This window comes from Hibiscus syriacus, unplaced genomic scaffold (genome assembly GCF_006381635.1).
Source record: "Hibiscus syriacus cultivar Baekdansim isolate YM2019G1 unplaced genomic scaffold, ASM638163v2 tig00110744_pilon, whole genome shotgun sequence".
Classification (NCBI taxonomy): Eukaryota; Viridiplantae; Streptophyta; class Magnoliopsida; order Malvales; family Malvaceae; genus Hibiscus; species Hibiscus syriacus.
Window position 1 is genome coordinate 222,407 of NW_024062846.1, and position 17,157 is coordinate 239,563.

Sequence of the window (17,157 nt, forward strand, 5' to 3'; positions counted from 1 at the left end):
TTAATCTCTTCATTTTCTACTTATAAAATTTTTATCAAGAAATTTTCGTCTTTCCTTTATAATTCTCTTATAAAATATAATGAAAACATCGACTTCATCTTTAATTCAGCCCACAGTGACATTTTCATTCAACACTAATCGTACGTCCATATCTCACAAAATTGCCAAAAGGTTTCTGACCAAATACCTCTGCAACAACATTGGCCTTTCCTAGAAGATAATCAATAATCACTTCATAATCCTTTAAAGGTTATGTCCATCTTTTCTGTCTCATGTTCAACTTTCTTTAATTCCCAAGTACTTTAGGCTTTTGTAATTAGCACAACTATAGCACCGCTCACCATACAGATAATGACGTCAAATCTTTTAAGGCAAACTCGACTGTTGCCGACTCTAAATCATGCGTAAGATAATTCCTTTTGTGTGTCTTTAACTTTATAGAGGCATATACCACAACCTTACCTTTTTTGCATAAGCACACTTCCTAAGTCGTTGGGATATGCATTAGTAAAAACCACATAATCCTTATCCTACTCAAGTTTTATAAACACTGGTATCTCTATTAAAATCATCTTTAGCATTTCAGAACTCTCTTGACCCTTCTCAGTGCTACAAAAGACACATCTTTCTTTAAAAACTTGGTTAGGAGCAAAACTAACGTCGAAAAGTTCTTCACTAACCTTCGATAGTAACCAGCAAGCCCTAAAGAAATCCAAACTTCAGGATCATTCTTTGGGAGTTTCCAATTTTCTATAACATGAGTTTCTCTTAGGATCTATTCTTATACTTTATGCCGAAACAACCTAGCCAAAGAAAGCCATCTCTGCTAACCAGAATTTCACCTTGGAATAGTTTGGCATACAAGTTCTTCTCTCGAAGAATCTTATTTAACTGTCAAAATCTATGCATAACCACATAGATTTATCTTTCTTTTCGTTAAAAACATAATTACTTCCCAAGATGAAATACTCGTGCTGATAAAACTTTGATCAATCAACTCTTATATTTGAGCCCCTAATTCTCTTGACTCACTTAAATAATTTGATACTAAATCATAGAAACATGTTCAATACCGTAATAACCATCATCCTTGAATTCCACCTCTTGATCTGGAGGTAACTTAATAAATTTACCTGAAAAGACATCTATAAAATTCCCAATTTTGTGAAATTATCAAACAATTCTACTTTAATTATTTGAGTATCTATCACATTAGCCATAAAAGCTATATATATATATATATATATCTGACATCATTTTCTTCACAATCATTATTGATATCACCTTAAGTGATGATTTACTTTCCCTCCAAAAACTATAATTTCCATACCCTCTGCATCTTTCTGAAATAATCATCTCTGGAGACAAACAACCTATACCCAATATGATCTTAACTCATCAAATGATAATTCCATCAGATTCACCAGGAACATAGCCCCTGAAATCTTTATTAAATGTTTAGTACTTATCCAACTCACACTTGTACCATAACCCACTAGGGTTTACCGCTATCATCTCATTCGAGATTAAGTTGAATAGAATAGTTTTATTTTAAAATCTTTCATTTCCTTCTTGAGGTAATCCGTGTAACTTTTTTAGATCCATTTAAAATATTCTCTAGCATTTGAAACATTTTCTATTTCAACTATGAAATTCTAATTATCCAAATCATTTAATAATAAGACTTGACAACTTTGTAGCAATATCCTCATAGCAATTAATGCTAAAATTTCACTAGTAACCAAATTTACACTTTTTTCTATCATTACGAACTTGACACTCTTCCATGTTCTCGAGAATTAATCTCGTTTTTAAATAATAATTCATTAAAGTATGAAATGGGTAGAAAATCCATTTTCACAAATTACCTTCTAAAAGTAACTCTATTAGGTTTATAGAACTTAACATTTATTCTTAAACAAACTCATAAACAGTTGATCCACTACTAACTCATCTTTCTATAACTTTTAGGGGTCAATGCATTTATCACTTACTCATTTCCTCTTCCTCAAATTAACAATACTTTAAACAATTTAATGTTTCACTAAAATATTTCTCAATTATTTAAGCTTACTTGAAGAAACCTAAGAATCATCACTAAATTAAGAAATCCCCTTTAGATCCTTATCTGATTCAACTTCTCTTGGGTCAATTTTGATTTCGACCTTGTTTTCAATATTATCTACTTTCTTACCTTTGTCCTTAGTTTCCAACCTCTATTAGGATATACACAATAATATAATTCAAGTTAATAAGGCTGACATAAATCACATTCTAATTGACACTATATCGGTAACTTTAACAATCTTAATGGCATGTAATCCTTTTTCTCAGTTCAATTTAAAACCGGTTTTGGCCAATAATCAGCTAAACCTGTAGCTCTGATACCAATAAATATAACACACATCTCTCGTATATCTTTTCTTACACGAGATACAGATGTCACATCACTTTTAAAATATTTTTCTCATTTGAAAACCTGTAAATTTTGTTTCAATTTTTAAAACTACTCAATTTAACACAATGATAAAGCATTCATTGGAACACATTACCAAAATTATCGCTTTAAATACATTCCAAAGCATTTTTTATTAATTTTCGATTACATGCCAGCAAATTTAAAAAAAAACATGATTGTCCTATTGTTACTGATAAGAGTCAACCTTAGATTGATGATAGCTGCTACAGCACTCCGTACCCGACTAGTTTTTGCTTTTACCTACGCGTGAAATCAACACACGTTAAATATTTACTTAGTGAGACATAATATTGTAAAGAAACTACAATTTATACATAATTATCTCTTGACTATTTAATGCCGAATTAAATCGCATACTCCATAATAATCATATAAATTCTTCTCAATTAAACCATATTTCTTTTATACAATCATCAAAATTATTATTAGTAAATCCAACTTACCTATCTTTCTGTATATTTTTACCAATTATTCTTTATTTACCCTATATACGTTAAATGAGAAAATAATGTACATGTATTACACCAAAGTGCCAAATCGTTCTTTATATTTTATAATCAGCATGAGTGGCACCTTATTTATCGTTAATACACCTTATGTATTTTCATTTGTGGCATTTTTAATGTCAATTATGCACTGTTATACATTTTCATTTATGGCATCCTTTCATGCCACTTATGCATTGTTATACATTTTCATTTATGACATCCTTTCATGCCAATTATGCATTGTTATACATTTAGTCATTCGTCCAGAGCATTTAACCTTTCATCTAACTTTCATGATTGACACCATTATGCCAAATGCACATTTAGGCTTTTAAATCTTTTATCCAAAGGCATTTAACTTTTCATCTAACTGGCATGATTGACACCTTTTGTCAAATGCACAACTAGGCTTTTAATCTTTTACTGAAAGGCATTTAACCTTTCATCTAACTGGCATAATTGACACATTTCTGTCAAATCCACAGCTATGCCATTTTTCTTTTACTCAAAGGTGTTTAACCTTTCATCTAACTCGCATAATTAACACCTTTCTCTAGGCCATTAATCTTTTACTTAAAGGTTTTTAACCTTTCATCTAACTAGCATAATTGAAACCTTTCTGTCAAATGCACAACTAGACCATTAATCTTTTACTCAAATGTATTTAACCTTTTATCTTACTGGCATAATTGACACATTTATGTCAAATACACAGGTAGGCCATTAATATTTTACTCAAAGGTATTTAACCTTTCATCTAACTGGCATAATTGAAACCTTTCTTTCAAATGCACAACTATGCCATCAATATTTTACTCAAAGATATTTAACCTTTCATTTAACTGGCATAATTGACACCTTCCTATCAAATGAATAGCTAGGCCATTAATCTATTACTCAAAAGTATTTAACCTTTCATCTAACTAGTATAATTGACATATTTCTTTCAAATTCACAGCTATACCATTAATCTTTTACTGAAAGGTACTTATCCTTTCATCTAACTGTCATAATTGACACCTTTCAGTCAAATGCACAACTAGGCCATTAATCTTTTACTCAAAGGTATTTAACCTTTCATCTAACTGACCTAATTGACAAATTTCTATCAAATGCGCAGCTAGGTCATTAATCTTTTACTCAAAGGTATTTAACCTTTCATCTAACTGGCATAATTGACACCTTTCTAAAAAAAATGCACAGCTAGGCCATTAATCTTTTACTAAAAACATTTCTTACTCTAAAATCATTCATAATATCAGTTCTACACACATTATAAACATATATAATATAAAATAAAACATACAATAATTTAAACAATAGATGTGGACTTATTATGAGTCTCCCTCAACCCATATAATTACAATATATGCACTCACCTAATATGCTTCCCTACTATGTTGTAGTGATATCCAATTACTCAGCAACTTTGTCCTTGCCCTTTTTCTTGCTTGACTCGTGAGCTTGGTTATGATCTACACAAGAACTCATTTAGTACACATTCCATACAAATGTTAGTTTATTATCTAACATTTATATTTTAATAATACTCAAAAGTATTACTATTTTAAATTTCTATAACAATTTCAGCCTATCTTATAATTCATGGCTCAATAGTATCGGTACCCGTACCATGGTATCGAAACTTCTATATTATGGTACCTATACCCCTTTCTGTATCGATAACATTTCTACATTCTGTAATTCATGGTATTGATACATTTCTCTCAATATCGATACTACTATACTATACTATGGTACTGATACTCCCTTTCAGTATCGATACCATTTTGGCATTCTGGAATCCATGGTATCGATACTTTGTTTATAATATCGATAACCCATCAGTATCGATACTCATTGCACCAGTACTGATATTGTTCATCACATTTCGACCCATTTAAACCATAGTATCGGTACTGTTCTATCAATATCGATACCCTTACCCAGATTTTTCATTTTCAGCTCGATTTTTACCCCATTTTTCTCAAATTCCCTTATTTTAACCTCCAACATTACTATTAAACTCTTACTTACTTATCTCAACTAACTTTCCTTCATTTAGCTTCTTAAAACATCCAAAATCTCCCAAGAACATTTCCATCTAAGAATTATACTACTTTTTCTAACATGTTTTTAATCTCATCCAATGCTTCTAATCTCTTATTTACTTTTTTCACAAGTCAAATATGCTAGTAAACATCAATAAAAACTCATATTCTAACATATCATTCAAAAACCTATTTTTTTAAATCTCAATTATTTCATCCATCTCTTAGTTTTAATCTTATTTAACCCTTCCTTAAGCTTACATATTATTTAAAGTTGTAAGAACAAACTAGAATCAAAAGGAGAAACTAATTTGATGAAGGTTACCTTACCTATGGAGAAGGCCACGTGAACACGAGAAAGAATAAGAAAGATATCCAAGGTATTAACACTCTCCCTTTTCCCCTTTGCTTTACTTTAATACCATAATTCATCTCCCCTTTAAAAGACCAAAATACCCCTTTCATTCTTTTATTATTAGAAATTAGTGTTACCCAAAATAGATTTCTAATTTATTTTCTTATACTTTGTCATTTGTTAATTAAATCCTTAAAATTTAAATCTTTTTAATAAAGTCATTGGTCTGATAGTTGGAGTATTACAGATACACAAAAGGGTTTATAATAGTACGTGCCTTGTAAAGGATGACTCAAGATATACTCTGACGATCTTTGGAAAGTTAGTCTGCTGCACTAGAATGTTTGGTGATGATAACTCCCCATAATTTTCCCCTAATAACCTACGCACAAAAACACATTTCGAACGTTGAGCTTACGAGCTCAGTGCCTCACTAATAATTGTACTATACTATATGCATTCATTAAATGTGATAGCTAATGGAACAGGTCTGAACATACAACTACTAATTTAACTACTGATCACGCATCATGGTGCGGCTGAGGGTTTTCCATCTCGAAGCTCACACACCCCTCTAGCCGTTCTAAGATACCCACGGGTATATAGGGTGAGATCTGGAGCTGCATCGGAGACGTACATCTGCCAACTTACTCCGTCTAGTCTTGGGGCACCTGGGCCCAATCGTCTATTGAAGTGTATGGGCACTGATTTGGATATCCACTGACTGTTTTATTCTTCTAAGAGAGACTCTGGTGTCCTGGTTGTTTCCCGAGCGTCAAACAAGGCTATTTTTATGTAATCCTAGATGTTATTTTTCTACTATTCTAATATTAATTATTATTTTCACTTGAAGTCTTATTTAATGTTATACTGAAGTGTTTGGGGTACCTCTGGTTTAAACCCTTAAAATTTGAATTATCAGCCCAAAACTACTTGTTGGTATCGATATTGGCCCCTCGATATCGATACTACTGACTTAGTTTCGATACTGATGAAAGTATCGATACTAAAAAGCTCATTGGAATTTTGGTCTCTATAGCAACCTGGTGGTCTCGAGACCATGACCCCGGTATCGATACCCCTAACTCGGTATCGATACCACTACCCAAAAATCATAGGTTTTTACGTATATTGAAGAACAGTCTCGATACTGACCTTCTAGTATCGAGACCCAAGATGTAGAATGCACTATTTTAGCACAAAAAAACATATTTTTCTATCACAAAACCCCTAGAGAGGTCCCCAATTGATGTTTAAATATTGTGTATGATTATAGAGGTCATAAAAAGTTTATCAACAATGTTGAAACACATAAACACCAAAATCTATCATGAACATGCTCAAACTCATGCACCCTATTACATTTTATTTAAACGATTTAAACATGGTATAGATGAGTTAAGAGTGAGTTACTTGATGATTCTAAGCTACTAGGGGTATCCAAATATCAACCCAAGGTGAGATTTTCCTTCCCCTTTGTTTGAGAGCTTTCAACAATATTTTTCACTAAACAAAAAGCAAAGTTATGGTTATTAACTAAATTTAGAGGTTATTAGGGGTTTAGGAACACTTCCTAAGGCTATAAATCATTGGAAACATATTAAAACTCAAGGTTTCCTTAAACCCCATAAAACCCATATTTGGTATCCTTAACCAAAACTTGTCAATGGGAGCTTTAATGAAAGCTTAGGAAATATAGATTATGATTCTTACCTTCCTAATCTCTAACTAAGCCTACCAGAATAACAAGTTATCACCTTTAACTTTTACTCTTAAAGGAAAAATGAAGAGAGAATATGAAAGTTTGGACAAGACGTTGATAAAGGTAGAAGAAAAGTGGGTAAAGAAATCAGACGTGATCTCACCAATTTTAATTGGTTTTCCAACTTTAATTTTGAACCATGGTCTAATTACACTCTTGGTCCTCCTAAATTTGGTTTCAAACTGAAAATGCCCTTTTTAAACTTTATTGGGCTAACTTCAAGACCACTTTCACTTTTTTTGGATAAAGGCTTCCTATAAGTTTAAAAATTAATCCAAGATCCATCTCGGGCTAGCCCAAACTCCAACCCCTGGATCTGGGAACAACTCTCCCCTCCTATAAAGAAATTTCATCCTCAAAATTTATTGAGTAGAAGAGGTGAGGGTACTGAAGTTGCATGTCCTCCTCGTTTTCCAAGTCACTTCCTCAACGACATGGTTCCTCAATAGCACTTTCACTAAAGGAATCCTCTTGTTCCTTAATTCCTTGATATATCTCGCTAGGATTTTGACTGGCTCCTCTATATAGGTCATGTGAGGGCTAACTTCTATATGTTTTAAAGGTATGATGTGAGAGGGGTCAATCGATATCTCCTGAGCATAGTAATATGGAACACAATGTGAATGCGCTTCAACTCTAGTGGTAAGACTATCCTATAAGCCATTAGTCCGAATCTATAGAGCATCTCATAGGGTTTTATAAAGTGTGAGGTTAACTTTCCTTTATGCCCAAAGTGGAACACTTTCTTCCATGGAGAAACCTTGAGGAACACCTTGTCCCCAACTGTGAACTCAATGTCCTTATGCTTCAAGTTTGGGTAAGACCTCTGTCTGTCTGAAACTTCTTTTAATCGGTTTTGAATCAATCAAACTTTTTCATTTTTCTCTTTGATCAAGTCTGGACCCACTATCTTACCTTCATTGAGCTCAATCCAATAGATCAAAGTCTAACACTTACTCCCATACAGGGCCTCATACGGAGCCATCTCAATGCTCGACTGAAAATTGTATTCGTAGGTAAACTCCACTAATGGAAAGTGGTCCTCCCAACTACCTTATAGATCAATAATAGTACACCTGAGAAAGTCCTCAAGTATCCAGATAACTCGTTCTGACTGGTCATCTATCTGAGGATGGAATGTTGTGCTGAAGTGTAGTTTGGTGCCTATGGAATTATGAAGGGCTTTTTAGAAGAGGGAAATAAATCGAGGGTCTCTGTCACAAATGATGGAAGATGGTACACCATGCAACCTCACTATCTCACACACTTACAACTCAGTTAACCTCTCTAAGCTATAATCCATCCTAACTGGGAGGAAATGAGCGACTTTGTTAAGTGATCTACTATAACCCAAACTGCATCATGTCTTTATCTGGTCATTGGCAACCCGATCATAAAGTCCATAGTTATCATGTCATATATCCACTGATGAATCTGAATAGGTTAAAGCAAACCTAAGGGAACCTGGTGTGTTCCGTCTTAACCTGCTGACACACTAGACATCTAACGACGAACTCCGACACTTCCTTTTTATACCCGATAATAAAACAATCGAAAAAACTCTTGGTATATCTTATTACTGCTTGGATGTACTATAAGTAGACTGAAATGTGCCTTATGGAGAATCTTACTACGCAATTGAGCATCTGTGGGTACGCACAACTAGCCCCTGATGTATAACACGTCTCCATCGCGAAGTTCAAAGCCTGGGGTCTCACCTTGACAAACCTACTCAATCAGGTTCTCAACCAATCGTCTGAACTCTGAAGCCAACCGCTTGGCTTCTCCTACTAATTTTAGTTCAACTCACAACTCCGCTAACAACCCACCATCATTAGATAAACTCAATCGTTCTATGAGAAATCGTAACTCTGTCACCAACTTCCGGCTCAAGGCGTCTACCATAACATTTTCCTTTCCTCTATGGTAGTATATCATGCAATTGTAATCCTCAAGAAATTTGACTTATCTGCATTGTCTGAGGTTCAAATCCTTTTGAGTGAGAAGATACTTAAGGCTTTTGTGATCGGTGAAGATATGACACTTCTCACCAAAGAGGTACTGCCGCCAAATCTACAAAGCGAACACCACTGCAACTAGTTCAAGGTCATGGTAGGATAATTACGCTCATAGGGTTTAAGTTTTCATGATGTGTAAGCTACTACCTTACCCTCCTGCATCAGTACGCATCCAAGTCTGTTCAACGAAGCATCGCTAAAAACTGTAAAATCCTTACCTGACTCTGGTTGGGTTAACACTGGGGCTTTGTTGTAAATGACCTTCAACTGCTCAAAGCTCCGCTATCGATTCTCATACAAAATGAAAGGAATCCCATTCTGAAGCAATTTTATTAGAGGTGGCTATCATCGAGAAACCCTAAACAAATCGATGATGTACCCAACCAAACCAAGGAAAATGTGCACCTTTGACACATACTTAGGTGGTTTCTAGTCGACTATGGCTTAAATTTTCTAGGGTAAACTCTGATGCCATCTGGTGACACAACATGTCTAAAAAGTGATACTTCTGCTAGCCAAAATTTGTATTTACCAAATTTGGCATACAACTGTCTCATTCTTAGGGCTGGATGACGATACAGAGATGCTGATCATGCTTCTTCTCTGATCAGGAGTACACCAGAATGTCGTATATAAACACAACCATGAACTGATCTAAGTATTGGTGGAATACCGAATTCATTAGGTCCATGAATATCGCTAAAGCGTTGGTGAGTCCAAACGGCATTACTAGGAACTTCTAATGACTGTACCTTGTCTATAAAGCTATCTTTGCCACATCCACATCCTTGACTTTTAATTGATAATAACATGATCGCATGTCAATCTTTGAGAAAATACACGGTCTTCTCAACTGGTCGAAGAGGTCATCTATCTTAGGAAATGGGTTATGGCTCTATATGGTTAACTTGTTCAATTACATGTAGTCAATGCACAACCTCATCACCCCATCTTTCTTCTTAACGAATAAGACCGGTGCTCTCCAATGAGAAATGCTCGGTCAAATAAACTCTTTCTCTAGCAACTCCTGATTTTGAGCCTTTAACTCATTTAGTTCTTTCGGTGCCATGCGATATGGAAAAATGGACACTGGAGTCAAACTCGAGATTACCTTGATGCCAAACTCTAACTCACGCTTGGGTGGAAAATCCAATAATTCTTTTGGAAACACATCGATAAAATCCCGCACTATTAGGATATCCTCGAGTGTAGGTACTAAGATTCGGGTATCGACCACATGAGTCAAAAAGGCCTCACACCCACAGTCGATCATCCTTTGGGCTTTCAAAACTAAAACTATCCTTGTCTGATAGGATCTCTCACTGGTCATTACTAACTTAATCCCATCAACTGTTTTGAGTTTAAGTCGTCTGGCTTTGCACCTCAAATTGGCATCGTGCTCAGTTAGCCAATCCATCCCCAATATCATGTAGCTCCATCCAATCTATTAGGAAAGTCTGATCTTGGATTCTCTTAGGAAATCGTCAAAAATTTTTATCCATAAGGACGTCTAGACCTAGAGGGCTTGATACTCGAAAACCTATCTTAAGGTCATTTGCTAAGATTTTTATTTCTTGAACTAGGTCGAAATAGATATAAGAGTGGGTGGAACTGGGGTCTATCAATGCGGTAGCTGGAATGTAAAAGATTGCAAAAGTACATGATATCGCATCTGACACATCGACCTCCTTTCGAGCTCACACCACATATTGTCTGGAGGCCACTCTAGGCTCTGCACCAACAACTGATCTAGCTATCCCTCGGCTCTACTACCCAGACACAACACTGCCCACTTCTAGATATCCCTCGACCTCTCTGCATCGACAGTGCCGATCGCTGAGTTGCTGGTGACGTTGTACCCTAAGCTCCTGGGCAATCTCTAACGAAGTGGTCCAGGGAGCCATAACTAAAGCAACCCCTCGAACCCTGATGGTCTGTCCCTGGATTCCGTCTCTTACACTAAGCGCAAATGGGGTGGGTGAAAATTCTGATCGACTCACTGGTGCTACCCCCGGAGGCTAAGTTTAGTGGTCTCCTCCTGGAGCCAAACTCCCTGTTATAACTCTGTCCAGTCCTCCTCGACTGTATTGTTGGAGGTCTCGATGAACCCTAATTATCTCTGACCCTTTTTGTCAGAGTCTAAGATGACCTCGCTAGCTCATTGGTTCTCATGATTAATCCCAGAGTCTCGCTGGACTACTTAGCATGTCTATCCAATTTCCTCTCGAATACTTTCACATGATGGGTTAGTTGAGAGAAGACCTTGGGAGGATCAACTATAAGGAGCATCAGAATGTCACAGCAAAGGCCCTCTCTAAACCTGCGATAACAATGCACCTCTATCAGAATCAACTCTGCATCATACTTATTAAGTCTAAGAAATTCCCACTCATACTCCATCGCTGAGCGATCACCCTGAGTTAGGTGCAGGAACTACTCCATCAAATCATTGGTGTGGATCTGTCCAATGTACTTCTCTCTAAATTCAGTGAGAAAATGCTCCCAAGTTAGCCTCTCTAGCTCCATCGCCATCTCAATAGTCTCCCACCACGCAATCGCTTTACCCTTAAGAAGGGTGGTAATTCACTTAAGGTTACCCCCTAGGGTAAGATGTAACTGCCTGAGCATACGGAGTGTCTCTCTAAGCCATTGGTTGTATTCTATAGGGTCGTCTTCCTTAGAAATGAAGAACTAGGTGGTCTTATATCTACGAGTCTTTTTATTGGGGACTCGTGAGGAATAATCGTTGGCTGTGCTGAGGGTACTGATGAGGGAGGTGGTGCAGTTGAAGAACTAGAGAGAAACCTAGCTATCTGTCTAAGTACAGAGGTAAGGTCTCTGAATAATATAGCCTCCTCAACCTCCATATCTATCAAAACTTGTTGGTCAAAGGTATCCTAGATAAATCCTTCACTGATATCTATTGGCGGTGAGGCATGGCTCTCATCTTTGCCATCTTGGCTATAAAATGGGTTGTCTTCCATAGGGTCTATCTGAAACTGGAAAGAAAATGGGTCATTATCGTCATTCCGGTTATTATAGTAATCTTGACTCACTGGAGGCATGTACATGTACATACGCTGACTGACTCTAACTCACATGTCCTATGAATGACTAAACATGAACGTTCTAATACCATTAAATGTAACACTCTAATCCAGACCGACCCGAAGATCCCTAGATTATAATGTTACAAGGGACTACCGAAATAGTGACCTAAAATTTTTCTTTAAAAATATTGCTTATAAACCATCGAAAAATTAAGTCATCTATAGTAATAAAAATACACATGATAATAATAACACGATTTACAAATCAACTGGGAGCTCCCAAAATACATCCAAAAAATATAAATATTGAGTATCGAATGAAGTTACGACTAGATACATAAAAGGGTCCATAATAGTGCACGCCTTATAAAGGATGACTCAAGACGTACTCTGGCGGTCTTTGGAAAGCTGGTATACTACACTAGAATGTCTTGTGACGATAACTCCCCACATTATGCCCCTAATAATTGTATACCTGCACATGGAAACATATTCTGAATGCTAAGCTTACGAGCTCAGTGCCTCACTAATGATTGTACTATACTATATGCATTCATTAAATGAGATAGCTAATGGCACATGTCTGAACATACAACTACTGATTTAACTACTGATTTAACTACTAAGTAGGCATCTTGCGCCCAGTCGGCTACTAAAGTGCCTTGGCACTAACTTCGATATCCACTCATTGTCGTATTCTGTTAAGAGAGACTCAGGTTTCCTGACTGTTTCTCGAGCGTCAAACAAGGCTAGTTTTATGTAATCCTAATTATTACTATTTCGACTGTTCTAATATTAATTATTGTTATTGCTTGAAGTCTTATTTAATTTTATATAAAAGTGTTTGGGGTACCTCGGGTATGAACCCTTAAAATTTGAATTATTAGCCTAAAACTACATGTTGGTACCGATATTGGCCCTTCGGTATCGATACCACTGACCTAGTTCGATACTTGGTGAAAATATTGGTACTAAAAAGCTCACTGGAATTTTGGTCTAGATAATAAGCCTAGTGCCCAAGCTGCAGAGTGCACTATTTTTGTACAACAAATATTATCTTTATATCACAAAACCCCTTGAAAGGTCCCCAATGATGTTTAAATGTTATGTATGATTATAGAGGTCATAAAAAGTCCACCACCAATGCTAAAACACATAAACACTAAAATCTACCATAAACATGCTCAAACTCATGCAACCTATTATGTTTTATTTAAACGATCTACAAATGGTATAGATGAGTTAAGAGTGAGTTACCTGATGATTCTAAACTGTTAGAGGTGTTCAAAGATCAGCCCAATGTGAGCTTCTCCTTCCCCTTTGATTGAGAGCTTTCACCAATCTCTCTCACTAAACAAGAAGAAAAGCTATGATTACTAACTGAATTTAGAGGTTATGAGGGATTTAGGAACACTTCCTAAGCCTAGAAATCACTGGAAACATATTAAAACTCAAGGTTTCCTTAAATCCCATAAAACCCCATATTTTGTATCCTTAACTAGAACTTGTCAATGAGAGCTTTAATGGGAGCTTAGAAAATGGAGATTATGATTCTTACATTCAAAATCTCTAACTAAGCCTGTTAGAATGACAAATTATCACCTTTAGCTTGTCCACCTGAAGGAATAAGGAAGAAATAATATGAAAGTTTGGAGAAGAAAATAACATAGGTATGAAGAAAAGTAGGTAAAGAAATCAGACGTGATCTCACCAATTTTAATTGGTTTTCAACTATAATTTTGAACCATGGTCTAATTACACTTTTGATCCTCCTGACTTTGGTTGCAAACTGAAAATATCCCTTTTAAACTATACTGGGCTAAGTTCAAGCCTAATTTCACTTGTTTTTGGATCTAGGCTTCCTACAAATTTAGAAATTAATCCAATATCCATCTCGGGTTAGCCGAAACTCCTAACCCGAGATCCGAGACATTATAAGGTCTGTTCGGATATCGGGTTGAATCAATATCAAATCAATTGAATTTCGATTCGGGATAATATCAGATTTTTAAGTCAAGTCAATATTCAATCAATTATTTTTTGTTTGGGTCAACTTTGGATCTTCGGGTCGATTCGGGTTGAGTTGAGTATGAGTCAAATCAAGTATATATAGAATTATTGATATATTGTAAAAAGACGTGTTTTTTTAAATCTTATCATTTGTGTTCAATTTCATTCAAATTCAGTTATCATTTAGGATTTTAATTTAACTAAACTTGACCAATAAGATACGTTTGAGTTTGTGATATTTTTATTAATATGGACCAAAATGTTTATAGTACGACCTATTTGATTAAAAGAGTAAAACTTTTAATTATAGATTTATTATTAATTAAAATTTTAAACTAGATGCTTAACGTTAAATTATAAATACAATATTTTATTAAATTTAAAAGTAAAAAAATATATTATTTATGTTTGAATAAATATTATTTTATATATATAAAAATAATATTATACTATTATATCATCGATAATATTTTAAATTTTAAAATATAAATAAAAATATATATATTTATATTGTAAAAATAAGTTATTTATCTAGTGTAAAAATAAGTTTTTTATATTTAATTTAAATAACTTTATTTTTCATGTACAAAAAATTAAAATAATTTTTAAATTAATTTAATAATTTTTAAAATTTATTTTAGTAGTTCCAAAGTAAAATATTAAATTAATAATTTGGTTTAAATAAATTGAAACCCAACTTAATAATTTTTGAATCATTAGGTAATAGAATCCAACTAGGGTTGAGCATAGGTCGGATTTCAGTCAACTCGATCCGACCAGAAAAATATACACCCTTCACCCGACCCGAACCTGATTCGACTTTTTGAGATAAAATCCGAACCCGATTCGACTCGATCCAAAATAATAAAAATATTATTTTTATTCAATAAAACATTGATTTAATGAAAAAAATAATATATAGAGGGGTATTATTGTAATTATTTCTAAATATATAAGGTAAAATTATATTAATTTTTAAAGTCAGGTCGGGTCGGGTATTTTTCACCCTAAACTCAAACCTGACCCGACCCGAATATCACCTTTAAAAAAACCCGACCCGACCCGAACCCGATTTAATTTTAAAAACGATCGGGTCGGATCGAAACCCATCGAGTTCGGATCACATGCCCATCCCTAAATCCAACATGAAATATTGAATCTAAAATTATTATTTAGATGATTTAAAGATTAATTTCATATTTTGATTAATTAATTAATGGAATCTAAAATATATATTGAATTAATAAATGATTATGAAATTAAAAAAATTAAAAATTAAAAATAAATAAATTTTAACACAAATTTTGATATGATAAAATTATTATTATTTTACGAAATTATAATTAGTTTTATATAAAAATATTTGATGGAGAAAAAATAATTTTATCATAATTATCAATTAATTAATTAATTAATTAGTTGTAGATTAAAATTAATTTAGATTTCGTTAATTATTATATATATAATTAGTTATATAAATTTTAAATTTACATATTTAATTAATAAAAATAATTAAAGTTCAAATCAACTAAATAATTGATATATATATATATATACACACACACTTTGCCTCAATTAATTAACATGTTAAAATTAGATCAATGTTCGGTTCAAATCGGGTTTGGGTAAACTAAATTCGGGTTACTTTTGATTTGGTTAAAATTTGGGTCAGTTTCGGTTCGATTCGGGTTACTTTCAGTTTGTGTTACTTTTGATTTGGTTAAAATACAGGTTGGTTTAAGTTCAATTATGTTTTTTCGAGTTTCAGGTCAAATTTAGATCATCATGTTCGTGTCTAGTTCATGTCCCAGTTTGGATAAATCGATTCAAGTAATCGAGTTCGGGTCAAATTTATCGGGTCAAAATAAAGTAAGCTAGAAAACATAAATATAAAGGGTTTTTTAGTTTGTTATAAGATAGGCAGTTAAAGTTTTAACTAGAGATGGGCATGCGACCCGAAATCAATGGGCTCTGACTTGACTCAATCCGATCTGATCAGATTGTTTTTTAAAAAATTTGGGTTCAGGTCGGATCGGATCAGATTTTTTAAGGTTTTGTTCGGGTCAGATCGAGTTCAGATTTAGGGCGAAAAATACCCAATCCGACTCGATCTGAAAAAATATAATTTTACCTTATATATTTATGGATAATTGTAATAATACTCTCTATATGTTATTTTCTTTCAATTAAATCCCTAGTTTTATTGAATAAAAATAATAATTTTTAATAATTTTATTATTTCGGGTCGGGTCGGGTCAGGTTCAAATTTTATCTCAAAAAATCGAGTTGGGTTTGGGTCAGTAGATGGTGTATATTTTACGGGTCAAATTTAGACAGGTGAAGTATTTATATTTTTTGGGTCGAGTCGAATGTACCAAAAATCTGACCCGACTCATGTTCATCCTAGTTGTAACGTTAAAAATATTAAACATATATATTTTAACAAAAAAAAAATTAATCATCTAAAAGTAACTTACAACATAATTTGATTATTTATTTTTACCTCATTTATTTTTTAGAGAGTAATTAGATAAACATTTTGGTCTCGATGTTGGGATAAATCAATGTTGTTTATCATTTTTAATTGTAGTTTGCTTTGTTTTAGGGAAATTTTTCTTACTTCTTTTCAATCAATGATGTGTGGATGGAAGAAGAAATCTATGCGGTTCCCTTTCTTCATATCATATCCGGTGGCTGGAGCCAGGCGGTGGGGTAGCGGTGGCGGTGCAGTCAAATGGTTATCAAATCCATTTGCCAACATCTCACGTGGCAACAATTCATTCATATTCAGTACAGCAGGCCCTCCGTGCTTGTATAAATTCAACAATCATAATAATTACAAGAGATTAAACATTTTTATTTACCAACTTTAATTTCATTCGAGTAATTCGAAGAAAAAAAACTATTAGGACATTTTTTTATGTTGGATTTTATAAAAAAAAAT